The sequence below is a fragment of the Miscanthus floridulus genome, chromosome 14 (assembly GCF_019320115.1).
Source record: "Miscanthus floridulus cultivar M001 chromosome 14, ASM1932011v1, whole genome shotgun sequence".
Lineage (NCBI taxonomy): Eukaryota > Viridiplantae > Streptophyta > Magnoliopsida > Poales > Poaceae > Miscanthus > Miscanthus floridulus.
The window spans coordinates 84,610,517-84,625,446 of record NC_089593.1 but is presented as its reverse complement, the minus strand read 5'-3'; the positions used below and the strand labels follow the sequence as shown (position 1 = coordinate 84,625,446).

Here is a 14,930-nt window from a genome sequence, read left to right as displayed (position 1 = left end):
TGAAGCTGAAAAACGTGAAGTGAAGCAGTCTCAAACACCCTCTTATATTAGAATTGTAGATCTGGTGAGATTAAAACATTGTAGTTGACAATTTTTTATTTGACATAGTTTAGATACCTAAATATATAGTTTTTAGATTTTGAAATTCAAAATTTTGAATTTTGCAAATGATCTCGTATTGACATGCCTTATATCAAAATTGTAGTGCTCGGTGATATGTCAAAACTTAAACTTCATTTTTTCATTTAAAAATAGTTTAGGAGCCAAAATATTAAATACAAGAGTCCTAGAAATTAATGAAAACATATCATTTTATACTTTGTCACAAGTGATTGTGTTGTGCTGTCCTTAAATGCATTTGCGAAAAAGCCGAAAATCAAACTTTGCAATAGTTGCAACCATGCGGTACCTCCCAAGCACACAAAATATTTGTATTTTTTCTTTAATTTCAGGAACGGTTGACTCCGGTTTTTAGGGACGGTTGATTTACCATTTCTGGAATTTATCTTTAGAGGCTGTTTTAGTCATCTCTAAAAATGTCTCATTTCTATAATCGATGGCATAATAGCTGCTCTTGAAATCAATTTGGCTATTTTTAAAAATTGTTTGTGTGGTAAAGATACATGTATATGAGCGTAAAAAAGATTTTTGAGCTAAATACATGAGACCCTATGCCTCTAACCGAGACACCCGGTAAACAAAAAGGTGTGCCATCATACTGAAAATGACATTAACATTCAGGTATGAGTAAATAACTAATTATTCAAATGATTAAATATTTGCTCAATGGTCTTAAAATAACATTCTATATAACTAGATATATATATTCACCGATGAATAAATTAACATATAGGTGTGAACAATTAGTAAATATATTTTAATAAACAAATTCACCATCTAGATCTAGATCTATTTTTGATTCATGAATGGTGGTGCTAGAATCCACAAATTATGAAATTGATGATATATATATATATAATCGAAGAAATGCATGAAGCTACCTAATAAGCAACAATTTTAGGACATGAACTTTACTTAATACGGTACCTAAATGCCATGCATTGTCTCACCATACAAAAACCATGAAAATCTGTTCCGTAAAAAAGCCATGAAAATCTACATCTAATTAGGCCATAAATTGTGGAGGATTCAACCAAAAGGACATAGGATAGGCATTGTCTTACCTTGTTCGGTAACCTCCTTCAAAAAATGAAGGTCAAAACCTGGGTAGTGTATTTTGCACTTTTTGACCTCTAAGGACGCCAACAACAGAGTGCTGCTCGGGCCGAACAGTGCTCCTTAGGGAAAAAGGGGTATTTATAAAAATATTTGTAATGTCAGAAGCTTAAATGAATATAATTGACAATGTAAATAGTTCTATACTTGTGTTTTCTCTCATGCTACCACTAGTATAAGTGCACATATTTACACTGGTGGTCATCTAAGATATACTAGTATAGATTAAACACTGGCAGTTGACTTAAGTCGCCGCCATTGTAAATATGTACTGCACCGGCGATAGCCTTAGGGAAACCACCAAAGATATCATAGCTATGGGTCTACACTTGAATTTCAATGATCTGCTAATAGAAAAGAAACAGAGTTATTAACTATAATGAATTAGAGCAAAGTGCTCATTAGTAAGAGATAGATAAGCAAACATGTCTCTTTCATCAAAAGAAGGGAGCCCCCCCCCCCCCCCCCCCCACACACACACACACAAAATGCTTGGATGAATCCAATAAGGGCCTGTTGGGTTTCGAAGGATTGGATCCCTGGAACGATTCGAACCTGGAATGTTGTGCTAATTTATATAATCTTTAATCACCTGGAATGATTTCTGGTGGAATCGGGGCTAAGAGAACGAGCCCTAAGGTAAGGCTTAGCATTAAATTGTTGACCGTTACAAGAGAGAAAATCCCTTGGCAGCCGAGCAGAGGGTGCAAGAGAATCGGAATCCGAGAGCTAGGGAAGGGCAACCTCAATGCTGCGTGCGTGAGCGGCGACGACGGTCGTCACAACTCACAAAACAACACTTGATTTGCTGTTTGATTTACTAAATGTTTGATGGTTCAGGTCACGCTTGATTTGCTGTTTGGATCCGAATATCCGATCCTTCTTTTTTATATTATTATTACCACATAATATAATAAATCGTTGGTGGCCTTCACGTGGTGGATCGGAGCGAGATTCCAGTTCTTTTCAGTTGGTACATACCGATCGAGCTGTGTTCATGTGCCTTCAATTCGCCGCAAGCTTCGTCGTGCTACGTACTGTTAGCTATTAAGCCTTGGTTGACCTAGTTGATTTGTTTCATCAGTCATATCCGGCCAGATTCTACTGCCTTTGCCAACTGGCCTAGTTAGTATTTATCTTAAAAATACTTAGGACTTCGGGTTGTAAATAATTATTGACACAGAGCCAAAAAACAGAAGGTCAAAATTTTAAACTTAGACCACAATGACTCTTAGAATATTATATTAGTTTTCGCCTACTAACATTTTTTTCGAGTTTGTCTACTAACATATAATGAATTACTATTTTACCTTTACCGAATACAATTAAATTATAAATATATGGTCTGGCTCCACCAATTTTGATGTTTTTGAATGCTTTTATTTATATTAGTACCTCCTATTCTATATTGTTTGATTTCGATCTTCTAATAAATATGTTTTTCAACCACTGTAAAACTTCTGAAAGATTTTCACAACCCCTTTATAAGCGATGTGAAAGGACGGAGTACCTATAAATAAATGAAGCGATGCATGCCAGAATATATATAATTGTAGCACGAACTTTTTATAATGTTGGATTAGACTATTGAAATACGTGAGAACACTTGAACTCCGAGGAAATCCAGCACAATTGAGGTAACACCCTAATATTTTTAATGCTAAATCGATGTCAAAATCTTGGGTGTCTTATAGACATGTAGCCGGAGTCTTAGCTTGCACCTGGTCCTTTAATTTGGACGCACGCCAAATGCAGCACGTGGCATGTAACGTATGCGTTGGCTTACAGCGACGCACAATGGATTGGAACTTATAAGCTGCTCAAGGCTAAAATAAGCTAAAATCAACAACCAAATGCTACGTTTTTCAACAGCTTATTCTGGCCACGTTTATTCCCACCACTCTCATTTGTACTAAAAAGCAGAAGTTGGATCAGAACAACTTATTTTGACCGTCGCTTTTACTCTATTTGTACAGCTTATTTGGGAAGCGCTTCCCAGATAAACTGTACCAAACAGGGCCAATGTCCCATATTTCCATATGCACTTTATTTAGCCGGCAAATGTGGCTCGCACACTCAAATATATACTCGTAAATAATGATGATAAGCAAAACACGGCATAGCCAACGACGATGTAGTATATCCATCCATTTGAGTCAGAATATTCTTGCCGTGTCGACAACGTACTCTTCCGCAAGCAGAAGTTAACTAGATCACAAGCGTGTGATCGCTCATTCGCCCTCGCTCGAGTGGCACAATGTCAAAGCACGTGCCGCCGGCCTTCTTGCAATTTTTCTTCCTATCATTGTTGAGCCTGGGCAGTACACACTACCATAGTTTATAGAGAGGAACACTCCTAACGACCTAAAACCATCAGAAAAATACAGGAAAAACTGTTAAGAGTACCGGTCCTGATGGGGCTGATAGTCACATGTCGTTTAACCATTAAAAATTGTGTTATATATGCCAAATGAGTAACTTTTGAACAATATTTTATTTATAATATACTTAGATGGATATTGGAAGCATAGAGATAACACATTTAACGCACGGCCGTCTTTACCTATGGTTGGATCCTCGTCCTCGTCCTTCTTCCTCCTCGCCCTCGCCCCCGCCGCGGCGCTTGACCAAGCCCTAGAGCGCCTGCGGCGGCCGCCTTCTCCCCTCCTCATCGGAGCTCCCCTGCCCCAACCTGGCTCGGCCATCGCTCGGGCCACTAACCTCCCTTTAGCCATCCCCACCGCTTGGCTGACCTTCCTCCCTCCAAACCTTTCCTTTCAAAGCCTGTCAGAGCCGTGGAAGATGAGAGAGAGAGAGAGAGCTCGACGGAACCCTAAGGAGTAGATCCATGAGGAGGAGGAGGAGGCTGCCGCCTACCTTGCCGGCACCGCCGGCGCCGCTGTACGGGAGATAGGGTGGAGCCGTGGGGAGGAGGTCACCGAGGGAGAGAGAGAGAGATGCCCGTGAGTCTAAGGCAACGGTTGAGCGTGCTGGTATGGATAAGGCTGTGTGGTCGGTTGGGCGTTTTTAGGTCTTTACCTATTATTGTATACTAGCAAATGTGGCCATGCGTTATAACGGGAGAAAAAGTGTCATATACTTATTTATATGTTTTCCTCTTTTTATAAAATTGGAGAGCTATAATTTATTTTGCAACGACAACCAAAATATAAGCAGGTGTTGGTAATAATATGACAATGTATAATTAAGAAAAGGTCATAAGAAAAGGTCAGTTGGCCACTTTGTAACCATTTCAAGTCATGGACGTATCTCTACTAGACAGGGGATCCATTAAATTGTAAACAGAATGTGCGTACACGTCTTGTCGCTGTACATACGACGCACGTACGTTGAATTTTTAAAAAATATCTTCGAGCTGCCTGGCGATTACTAACTGGTCAGAACCATGCATCATCACTCTGGCAGATTTGGAGTTTTTTTTTTTTAATTGGCAGATCTGGAGGCGAATGTTTTCGATTGTAAAAATGCATCGATCTTGGATCAGTGTTTTAAATCTCCAGCTAAGACATTTTAGCGGATGACCTCAAAAAAAGCTATAGCGAAACTAAATGAGGATATAACGGGCTATAGCGGCTAAGTTGTACATAAACATAAATAGTTTGATCTTTCTCAAACAGCTATAGCGGGCTATAGCAGCAGCTATAGCCGGAGATTTAAAACCTCGTCTTATCCACAATGGTTACACGAGAATGTCCTGCGCTTCAAGGCCCTGCGAGCCCTGCATTTCCGTGGCCCGTCATTGCGAAGTTGGGCCGTAGACCGGGCTCTTTACACAATTCTTACTGGGTTCGCTCACGGGTCCTACATCCGTAGAATGCTTATACACACAAATGGGATGGATCATCCTGGATGGATAGATTATGGATGAGACAAGTCTGAATAGGATGCTTACTTGTACATGATGATACATGATTTTTGTTTGGATGGTTGTATGGAATGGTATGGTTCAGTACAAGATCATGTTTGGTTGGTTGTATGAGTCGATCCAAGAATTTTATGTGTGTAATACATACTTGCACAGATTTGCTATTAGGGCCAAGTGCGAGAAGCAGCAGCTTGTGCGGCCTGAGGCACGCAAGTCCACGAGTTGCCGAGGACACGGAAAGGGAGGGAGACGAAATGTGAATGCGAGAGTGCGAGAGGCTCGTCTTGAATCACATCGTTCCGTTTTTTTTTCAGCACACATGATTATAGAGAATCTAGAATGTATATTCGAGGCATCTGGATGCTTATCTTGGATAAAATCGTTCAATCCGGCAACCAAACAATGGGACATGTGGGCCTCACGTGGCTATCCAAGATGCACCTGTACGTGCACGGTTCGATTCGAGCAACCAAACGCTACCAAAAGGAATGAAGTTGTCCCAGTAGCATTGTTTTCGTGGTTATTATTACGCTGAGAGCTGAGCACCACAAAATTGAGATACATATATGGACAAGTATAAATGCATCTAACCAATGTTTGGACTTTGGAGGGAAGACATTATTCGTCACGTCCTCTCTGGACAACCTCGCTGACATGCTATGCTTCATCTGTGGTTGTGTCCATCGTTACGGGCTGTTTGTTTGCCTAGACCTAGGTGGCCGGTGCGAAGGAGCTAGGCTAGGGCAGCACCAGGCCGACCCAGCTGGCGCAACCTAGCATGTTTGTTTTCCATGGACCAGTTAGGTTTGGCTGGGCCAAGATTTTGTTTGTTTTCCTAGACCATGTGTCAATTATCCCCAACTGACTCCAACTATGATATTGGGAAGCTATTTATTTGCCTGCATGGCTGTTGGTGTGCACACCCCAGCCATTGGCAACAACACATTGACAGTTAACAACTCATATTAGACCAGTTCAAACTCTAACCATCACAAGTCCAGCTAAAGCAACTCTAACCATCACAGTTACAACAAGTACACATGCTCTCAACTTCTTCCACAGGACACACATAGACTGAAAGGAGAACAATGACAACATTTTTAAAAGAGAAAGAGAGTGGTGCAGCTGCTGGTTTCCCAAGACAGAGATCATGATCACTAGGAAATAGGGGTTTTGAGTTGGTTCTTGAGTTAAAATCATGAATTGCGTCCTCGTAAGAGCTATACTTGCAATAGGAAGCACCAGCAAATCCAAGGACTTGCTCCTAGCAGTCTGGCCATTTGGAGTAAACTCCGGGTCAACGCCCCTTGAAGACAACATACCAAGGACTCATCACTAATTTTTTTGCATTACCCAAATAGCATGCCCCAGTTTGTAGTAGTAAAACAATCACGTAGTGGAATTAAACATCATTGGCAGCAGTTGATTCTGACCAGCTCAATGAAGATAAGCACCTCAGTAGTTCCCTCATTGGTGCAGGTAGTATGAAACAATAGCAGAAAGGAAGATACAGAAGCAAGAATGAAAGTAAGATGTGGCCTCAGATTTCATAGGCTAGATATACAGTAAAGTCAAAGTGTTGCCTTAGTCCTTATAATATGTTGTAGTTGCATTGCATGAGTTTGCTGATTGTGACTGTCAATTTCATGTAGTTGAATTCAACGACCTCAAAAAGCAAGCCAATGCAATGTAACAATCATGTGCTACAAATAAGGTAGATGTTGACGGTAATTAACACTCATTATAAATCGCCAATATAACTTGTGTAAATGCAAGAATATGATCACCAACATAGGTTTAGGGGTTTAAACTGATAAATTTCATGAGTTTCGGCGAATCTGTGTTTTTAGCAGGGTTTATTCAGAAAAAGAGCAAGGTGGACCCAATCGTCAGATCAAATTGCATTTATCCGCAACGAAACCGACTTAGGAAGACTCTGGAAGCATCTAGAAGACAACACACCGCCACCCAACCCAAAATGTGGCGGTGTGTCAGCCCCTCCTTGTGGGCCACCCGTCAGATCAAATTGCGTTTATCTAGAAGACAACACACCGCCCCACCTGCAGGCCGACCGGCCTATGGGCCCCATGTGTCAGCCCCTCCTTGTTATGTCGGTTCTCCACCGCCTTAAAGATTCAATCTACGCCGTTGCTCAAGGTCGGTTTGATTCGAGGGCTCAGATTTGTTGTTGCCATGGATTCATGGGCCCATAGGACTCCTGATTCCCCCTATAAATAGCCCCCATACCTCCTCCTCCAGGCATCTTCATCTTCAATCAAAAGCTACCACAATTATTCAAGAAGATCAACCAGAGAGAATCGAATAGATCTCCAATTCCTCAAAGCTTTAGTATAGTCTAGCTAGTAAGATTCAAGTAGAGTTGGGCTACTGTTCAGGATTCAGGATTCGTCATCTGGAGGCTTATATTTTATGACTTTGTTCTTAATATATATTATGTTTCTATCTATCATGTTCTTAGTTTGCTTTGGTAGTATGCTTGATATAGTCATAGTTAATACTAAGTTTATGAATAAGTTCGCAAAGCGCTTAGCTCAATACTCGAGTGGGTTAAGTGGTCGACATTGTCTAAGCGTGGTGCTTATACGTTGTTTACTGCGGATGCACCCTACATTCCAGATCGTGTGGTAGATCATGAGAGTGACAGTCTCATTGAGTCCTTTGTAGTCCACCTCTCGTTTGTAGTCCAAGTAGGACGCTCTTGCGATAGAAGTCAGGCTTTGTTCTTGATCTTTCTTAGTAATGTCTCTTATGTGTAGTTGAAGAGTTAATTATGCTATAGATGAAAGTATATATGCTTTGGTGTACAAAAGACTTGGTAAATAGGAATGACTTAGGAATCTTTCTCTTGTTTTATTACTTAGTCTAGCTATACTACATTTATGAGTATCTGTTTCTACCTCTAGATTATTATCATTGCCATACACTTATTATTTATATATCTATTGGCTTACCCCTACTTAGAGTAAGTGTTTAGTTAATGATCTCATCATAAGTATCATGTTTATCAATATCTCTAGCCACCGCTCCTCCATGTGGTAAACTATAAATAACGATACCTGAAATACTCATGGATGAAGTGCTACAATGTTATATCGATCTGTGCGCTTGCAGAATTCTTCATATATAAATATTCTTTCTAAGTCACAATTAAATACCAAGGGTACTTCTTAGTGTCATTACTAGCAGTGATGCTAGGAAGTACCAACAAACATTTCTAGCGCCGTTGCCGGAGAGGGCACAGGCTAAAAGAGAATTGATCAAAATAATACTTATTGATGATATCATAACTATGCATCACTGCTCTGGCAGGCTTACCCTTGTTTCTATTTATTTATATCTTATGCAGGGTATTGCAGGGCTGGTTTTGATCCACTTAGAAGCTTACACTCCAAAGAACAGCACAAGGCTCATCAGGCCAAGCTTCTTAATCAGAATCAAACCAATCAAGAGGCAGCTCGACACTAGTTTTCGAAGCTATGGCTGACAAGACACTACGTGAGTTCTCTGCTCCAAGCACTGAGAATATTTGTACTAGACCAACGCTCAAGCCCAAGAACCTTGAATTTGAACTCAAGCCAATCCTCATCATCATGGTGCAAGCTAGCCCATTCAGCGTAAAGGCACATAAAGATGCTAGTGCTCATCTCTAGAATTTCCTAGAGATTAGTAGCACAGTCACCATCAAGGACGTGCGAAGCAGTGGTTCTATGCTAACAAAGAAGACATAGACATATGGGCAAAGTGTTCAAAGGCCTTTCTAGCCAAGTTTTTCCCTATAGGCAAAACCAATGCCTTACAAGGAAAAATCTCCAACTTCTAGCAACAGAAAGGTGAAACCATTCTAGAAGCATGGGAATGCTTTCAAGAATACATTTCATATTGTCCTCATCATGGGATGGAGGATTGGTTGCTCATGCAAGGCTTCTACCATGGATTAACTAAGAAGGCTCATGAACAACTTGATGCTACGAGTGGAGGAGCATTTATGTCACTCACCCTTGGAAAAGTTGAAGCTCTCATGGAAAAGATAGCCTCCAACCAAGGCTAGTCTCAAGGCAATATCCAACACTGCAAGAAGAGTGACGAAGCCAATGAAGAGGTGTGTGCACTATCTACCAAGATGGACGTATTGCTAAATTGGCTCGAATAGCGAGCCAATTATAAGAAGGATAGACAGGCCATCCAAGACATCTATGATTCGCAAACCCTATGTGACATCTGTGGAACTATTGGGCACTCAGGAAATAACTACCTATAAACACAACATGATGTGAACTTCATCATCAACAATTTTGGTTCACAGCAACAAAACAAAGGGGTCAACAACAACGATCAAATTACCAAGGTAAGTACCCAGATAACTAATATAATTCTTTCAATCCCAATCAATAATCCTTGAGAAATTTGATCTTAGAACAAGGCAAGATTAATGAAAACATTTCCTAAAAGCTTGCTTCTAATGATATGGTTTTAGAAAATATAAAATACCAAAATGGATAGTTTTTCTTTTGCTATAAAGGACCAACTTAGCTATAATAAAAAGATAGAATAACAAATAGCTTAGCTAGCCGCTGCTCTGCCTTTTGCCACTAACCCTAAAAAGGTTAATGCCATCACCACAAGAGGTGGCAAGTCTACTCGTGATCCTCCTTATCCAACAAGGGCAGGTATGACATCGGCAACACAGGAAGAGAAGAAAAACGATGAAGCTGAAGAAGTGGAGCCACTGGAACAGAAGATCCAACATGACTTCCATGACACAAACTTCCTACCGTTTCCACGCAGAAATCGAAAAGCCAAAGTAGACGAGCAGTTTGGTAAGTTTGTGGAGGTAATTCAAAAGTTATATATCAATACTCCTCTGCTAGATGCCATACAATTACCTACCTATGCAAAGTATCTCCGAGACATTCTGAACAACAAGAGACTGCTCCACTATCAACTGTAAAGAAGTAACGGAGGAATGTAGTGCGGCCATCCTAAACACATCACCTATAAAGAAGAAGGATCCAGGATGCCCCACTATCAACTGCTCGATCGAAAACCAGAACTTTGAACATGCACTATGTGATCTTGGTGCAAGCGTTAGTGTCATGCCCAAAGCTGTCTTCGATAAACTCAACTATTCAACACTTTCGACAACATCAATGTGCCTGCAACTAGCCAACCAATCAGTTCGCTACCCAGCAGGAATCGCTGAGAATATTCTGGTAAAAATAAGAAACTTCTTCATGCCAATCGACTTTGTGGTGCTTGATATGTAGGAAGACATGCCCCTCATTCTTTGGGAGGCCCTTCTTGAGCACCACAAATGCACAAATTGATGTTGGAGCTAGAGAAATTCGATTCCATATCAATAGGAAAGAGGAGCAATTTGCCTTCAAGCCAAGACCTGAGCAATGCTCTAAATTGGTGTGGCACAAGAAGGAAGTACCGCCATCAAGGTCTCTATCATCAGGACCAATTGATGCACCCGAGGAATGAACAAGACCAGAGAAGTCTAGTTCAGCGAACTCAAAATTCTGAACCCTCGCCGGGAGGTAAAATCGGTAGTTATCCATATTTACTTCTTCACATTGCATGAATTATTTTTACTTTAGCATACTTACTTTTTCTGCATTTACATTGCATTTGGAAAATAAAATAAAAGTTTTATCACATCATTATAAATCTCAAGGCCCATGTAAATAATTTTACAGTGCGTAAAAACCTATAAGAATATTCACTGTGGTGGCATAAAAATAATATGAATACATATAGTCATGTTTCATTGCATCATAAAATATGTTTCTGCATAGCATATATATATATATATATACATTTGTATACAGAGGAAATACAGATATACAGACCCATAGGAGGCACCTAGGACCCACTCAACCACCACCGTACACTACCATCGAACAATTCGAGCGCATCTGCATCAAAAGCAGCAAGATTTTGCTTAACTTCGAAGCAAAGTACCAGCTGGTGGTGGATGAGGCCATTTGGGCCTAGGGTGGGGCTGGCTGGCCCCACCGCCAGGCCGCCCTGCCTGCTACTCCTCCCATCTATAAATACCAAGCTCCGGGGTTTAGCTCTCCTCAAGCTTAGCTGAAAACTTTCTACTAAGCCTCCGAATTTGAATTCCTCCTCTATGGTTTAGAAAATCCAAATATAGTAGTTCCGTAGAAATTAGAAAATCCAAAAATATAAGATAGAGATCCTGCTAAAATTCTGCCAATTCAAAAAATACTTCTTACCTCAAGAATGACTAACCTCTTGATGGCTGATTGCTAACTCTTTTTACCCTAATCCGTTCCAAAGGTTTTGTTTGTTCTTGTCGATATTTTGCAGGATGATGAACAAGCTCAGAAGCAAATTCTCTTGGACGTCGTCTTCTCGCTCCACCTGGAGTATGTCATCCCGAGTTGGCTCTTACATGCGAGTAGATGAACCATCTGCTGGAGCCGCTATGGCCCCTGCTCAAGCACAGATTAACACCCTGATGGATGAGAAGGACATCCGCTGGTGATCCCGCCAAGAGAAGGAGAAGTACCAGCAACTGAGGCCATGGACATTTTCACTCACAAGCATGTACAATCCTCAACTACTTCAAAACATAGGTATGGACGCTGAATTTGATTTAATATTTCAAGTTGTAGGATGGTAGAATTTTTGGGATGTTTCGGAGTTGGGCTCTAAAGCTTTGACTATGGAATTTTTGTGCACCCTAACAATCACAGACACGGGGGTGAGTTATAGATTTTTCAGAAAAGAGTATTCGCCCTCCTAGAAAGATTTAAATCTGCTCCTAGGTTTTGATGCACAATGTGCCATCGATGTAGACTCCGCTATCCAAGACTTTGATAGAGTAAAATTTTGGAGAGAAATTTATGGGAAAACTGATTTCTTTCATCCCCAAACCAATGATATTCACAACCCAACTTTGTGTTTCATGCATAAGTGGCTAGGGATGACAATGTTTCCCAGGTCAGACATACGTACCGTGAGAATAGATGAATTAAAATTGATGTATGCCATGGTAAAAAGAAAGAAAGTTTCCCCTATACAATTCATGATGTGTCAATGGTTAGAAGTTTTCACTCTTAATGGTGACGTTGATTGTACCTCTTTGGTCACTCAGATCGCCACCAACATGAGTCTCTTGCATACTTCCTCACTTTCAATTATCACTGAGCCCTGACTATATATTGATTTTGAATAGTTTTGACATGCTCATATGCTTAAAAGGAAAGATGATGGAAGTATTGTAATGACGTACTGTGGCTATACAAACGAGGTTCCATTACCTAACCGGAATGCTAGTTTATATGCTATGCAATCTTTAACCATGAATTTGCAGAAGATAGAAGCAGCACCATGCAGGAGTGCCTTTGCAAGGCTGACTCGTACATTGGACCGGTAGTTCTTCGCCGCTGATCCAACACCTGAAGAACCAGCTGTTGGCATTTCTTAGCATCACCACTAGGATTTGTGTTTCCTAGCAATGGCACCAAAAATGCCTTGATGATATATCTGAACGCATACATAAATATTCTATAAGCTCACGGATATATCGTTGTAGTATTTCACCCGGAAGTATTCGGGTATCATTCATTTATATTTTCCTAAAGAAGGCATGGTGTAAAAGTCTCTAATAGGGACATGGACAAGATAACATGACTGTATAATAGACGAAAGTTCATAACAGGGTTAAGCCAGTATAAATATTGGATAGTGTGACACACATTCAAGCGAATCTCAAGGATAAAGATAAAAGAAAGAATAAAGAATAAAGAATAAAAGAATATACCTAAACTAGAGCAGGCTTATCCTAAGTAGAATATGGTAAGATAAGCAGATGATCATACAAATACATGGTTACAACTAAACCCTAAGCATAAGATGGGAGGGGAGACCTCCGAGTACTAGTCTATCAGCAACCTCATGAGGCAATTTAGACTCCTACACCATACCCAAATGTGAGAGATTACAAAGGACGGACAGGGCTGTCACCACCTGCCGCCTACCCCTCAATCGTGGAGCATGAAATGTATCCATCGGTTCCCATGTACTCGAGCACCATGCCCGTATACAAAGGAACTACCCAAATCCCCCTAGGACTCCGACCCTATTGATCGACAAACATAGGACTTGGGTGAATCCGAAGGCATGATGAACCGCCACCTGAAGGAGGCCCGAAAGGTATTATCTTGAGGATTAGCTTGATCTGTGTTAAGTGGGGTAGTGTCCTCTCTTATCCTACCTATCTTAGTATCAATCCTAATCATTGTCATCTTTTCTCTTACACCGTACCCTTCTTTATGTCTTTATAGTCTTGCTCATTCTACCTTTGCCTAACATCAGATGGTGAACCCAGGAGATGATGTCAAAGGAAAGAATACCTGTAATCAGAGTCATCAAACGACTTCTGCAACTTAGTTGAGCGATGAGCAGATGATAGCCTAGCAAGCTCAGATACTAGAAATGGTAGTTGATTAGATGGACAGACTCCAGAACATACTATCGGTACAAGTTTTACTTCTCTAGGGTGATATTGTGAAGGAGCTCATATCAAGTTTTAGGAGGACCCAGCTATGCCATGCTTGTCCTCAATGAAGAAGGAGAAGCCCTCATCTATGCAGGAACATGTGCTAACTAGAGTTGAACGATAGAAAGATTCTCAGCTTCATTCAGAGAAGACCACGACTAAAACTCAGGAAGGATCAATGAAGAGACAAGTAGCAGAAGCCTAGAAGAACATGGAATCCAGAGAGGGTGATATCAATGAGGTGCTTAGGATTCAAGAACTATGCCGTTGTTGTAGGCATTATGGTTTACCTTGTCTTCAGAGCAAGTCAGCTGAAGGAAAAGCCGAGGCACCCTAGGATCACTAGACTAAAGGGTACAAGAAAAGGAAGGCAATCTCACTAGAGCCATGATTAAGCGTTGAGCCAAATCTGAGTTCTACATCACAGTCATCTCTAGTTCCAAACTCTCATCAGGCACATTTGCATCTTGAGGAGTTAGATACCCCTCAAGCCACACCTGCTATGCCAGAGATATGTCTAGATGGATGGACCATCACATGTAAAGAATTTTAGCCCTAGAGGAGCAAGCAAGCTAAGAAGCAAACTGGAGCAGTAGAGGAAAGAGGAGGGGAGGATATACCTATGAGTCACGTGGAGCAGAGCAGAGTCGTGGGGCCAAAATTAGTCACGGAAGCGGACGGCGCCAGAGTCAGTCGTGGCTCATGACGGATGGAGCGGGATTTGGTCGTGGACTGGGCTAGAGTCATGGATGGAGTGGACTATTAGAGTCTCGCAGTCGAATGGAGCAGTCGCTATATGGAGCAGAGTCCCACAGACGGGCGACCTCACATAGGGTAGTCGCCTGTGCTACCGCCGTCGCCGGATTTGAGGTGGGCCGCAGCCCTCTCCTCTCTTCCTCTCTCCTTCCTTTCCCTCTCCCTCTCTTACTCTCTTAGACGTGATGGGGATTCAAAGCCTTTGGTGGGATGTGTAGGCGCGGTGCCGCTGCTTTTCCCGTGTGAGGGCATCGCGCCGCTCTTTTCCCATGCCTTTTCATCCCGCGGCGTCTGCCTCAGCGAGAAGGACAACTAGGCGACGACTTCAACCACAAGGCAATGCCATAAGATAGGAGGATGCGGCGACAATGATGCTAGGTTTGAAAACCCACTTAGACGACACCTAGGCGATGCCTTAAAAACTATACATGCACCCATGATCAAGATTCACGTACACCCACAAAAAAATCCTGACTCTTACACTGAGAGTTACGCAAA

At 41.4% G+C, this 14,930-nt stretch overlaps 1 non-coding gene across 1 annotated transcript; it reads right to left on the bottom strand.

Annotated features, from left to right (window-relative positions):
- Positions 1 to 8,932: 8,932 nt before the first annotated feature.
- On the bottom strand, positions 8,933 to 9,040 carry LOC136506291 (small nucleolar RNA R71). Its single transcript, XR_010771506.1, has one exon. It is a non-coding gene; the product is annotated as a small nucleolar RNA R71 (small nucleolar RNA).
- Between the last annotated feature and the right edge of the window lie 5,890 nt (positions 9,041 to 14,930).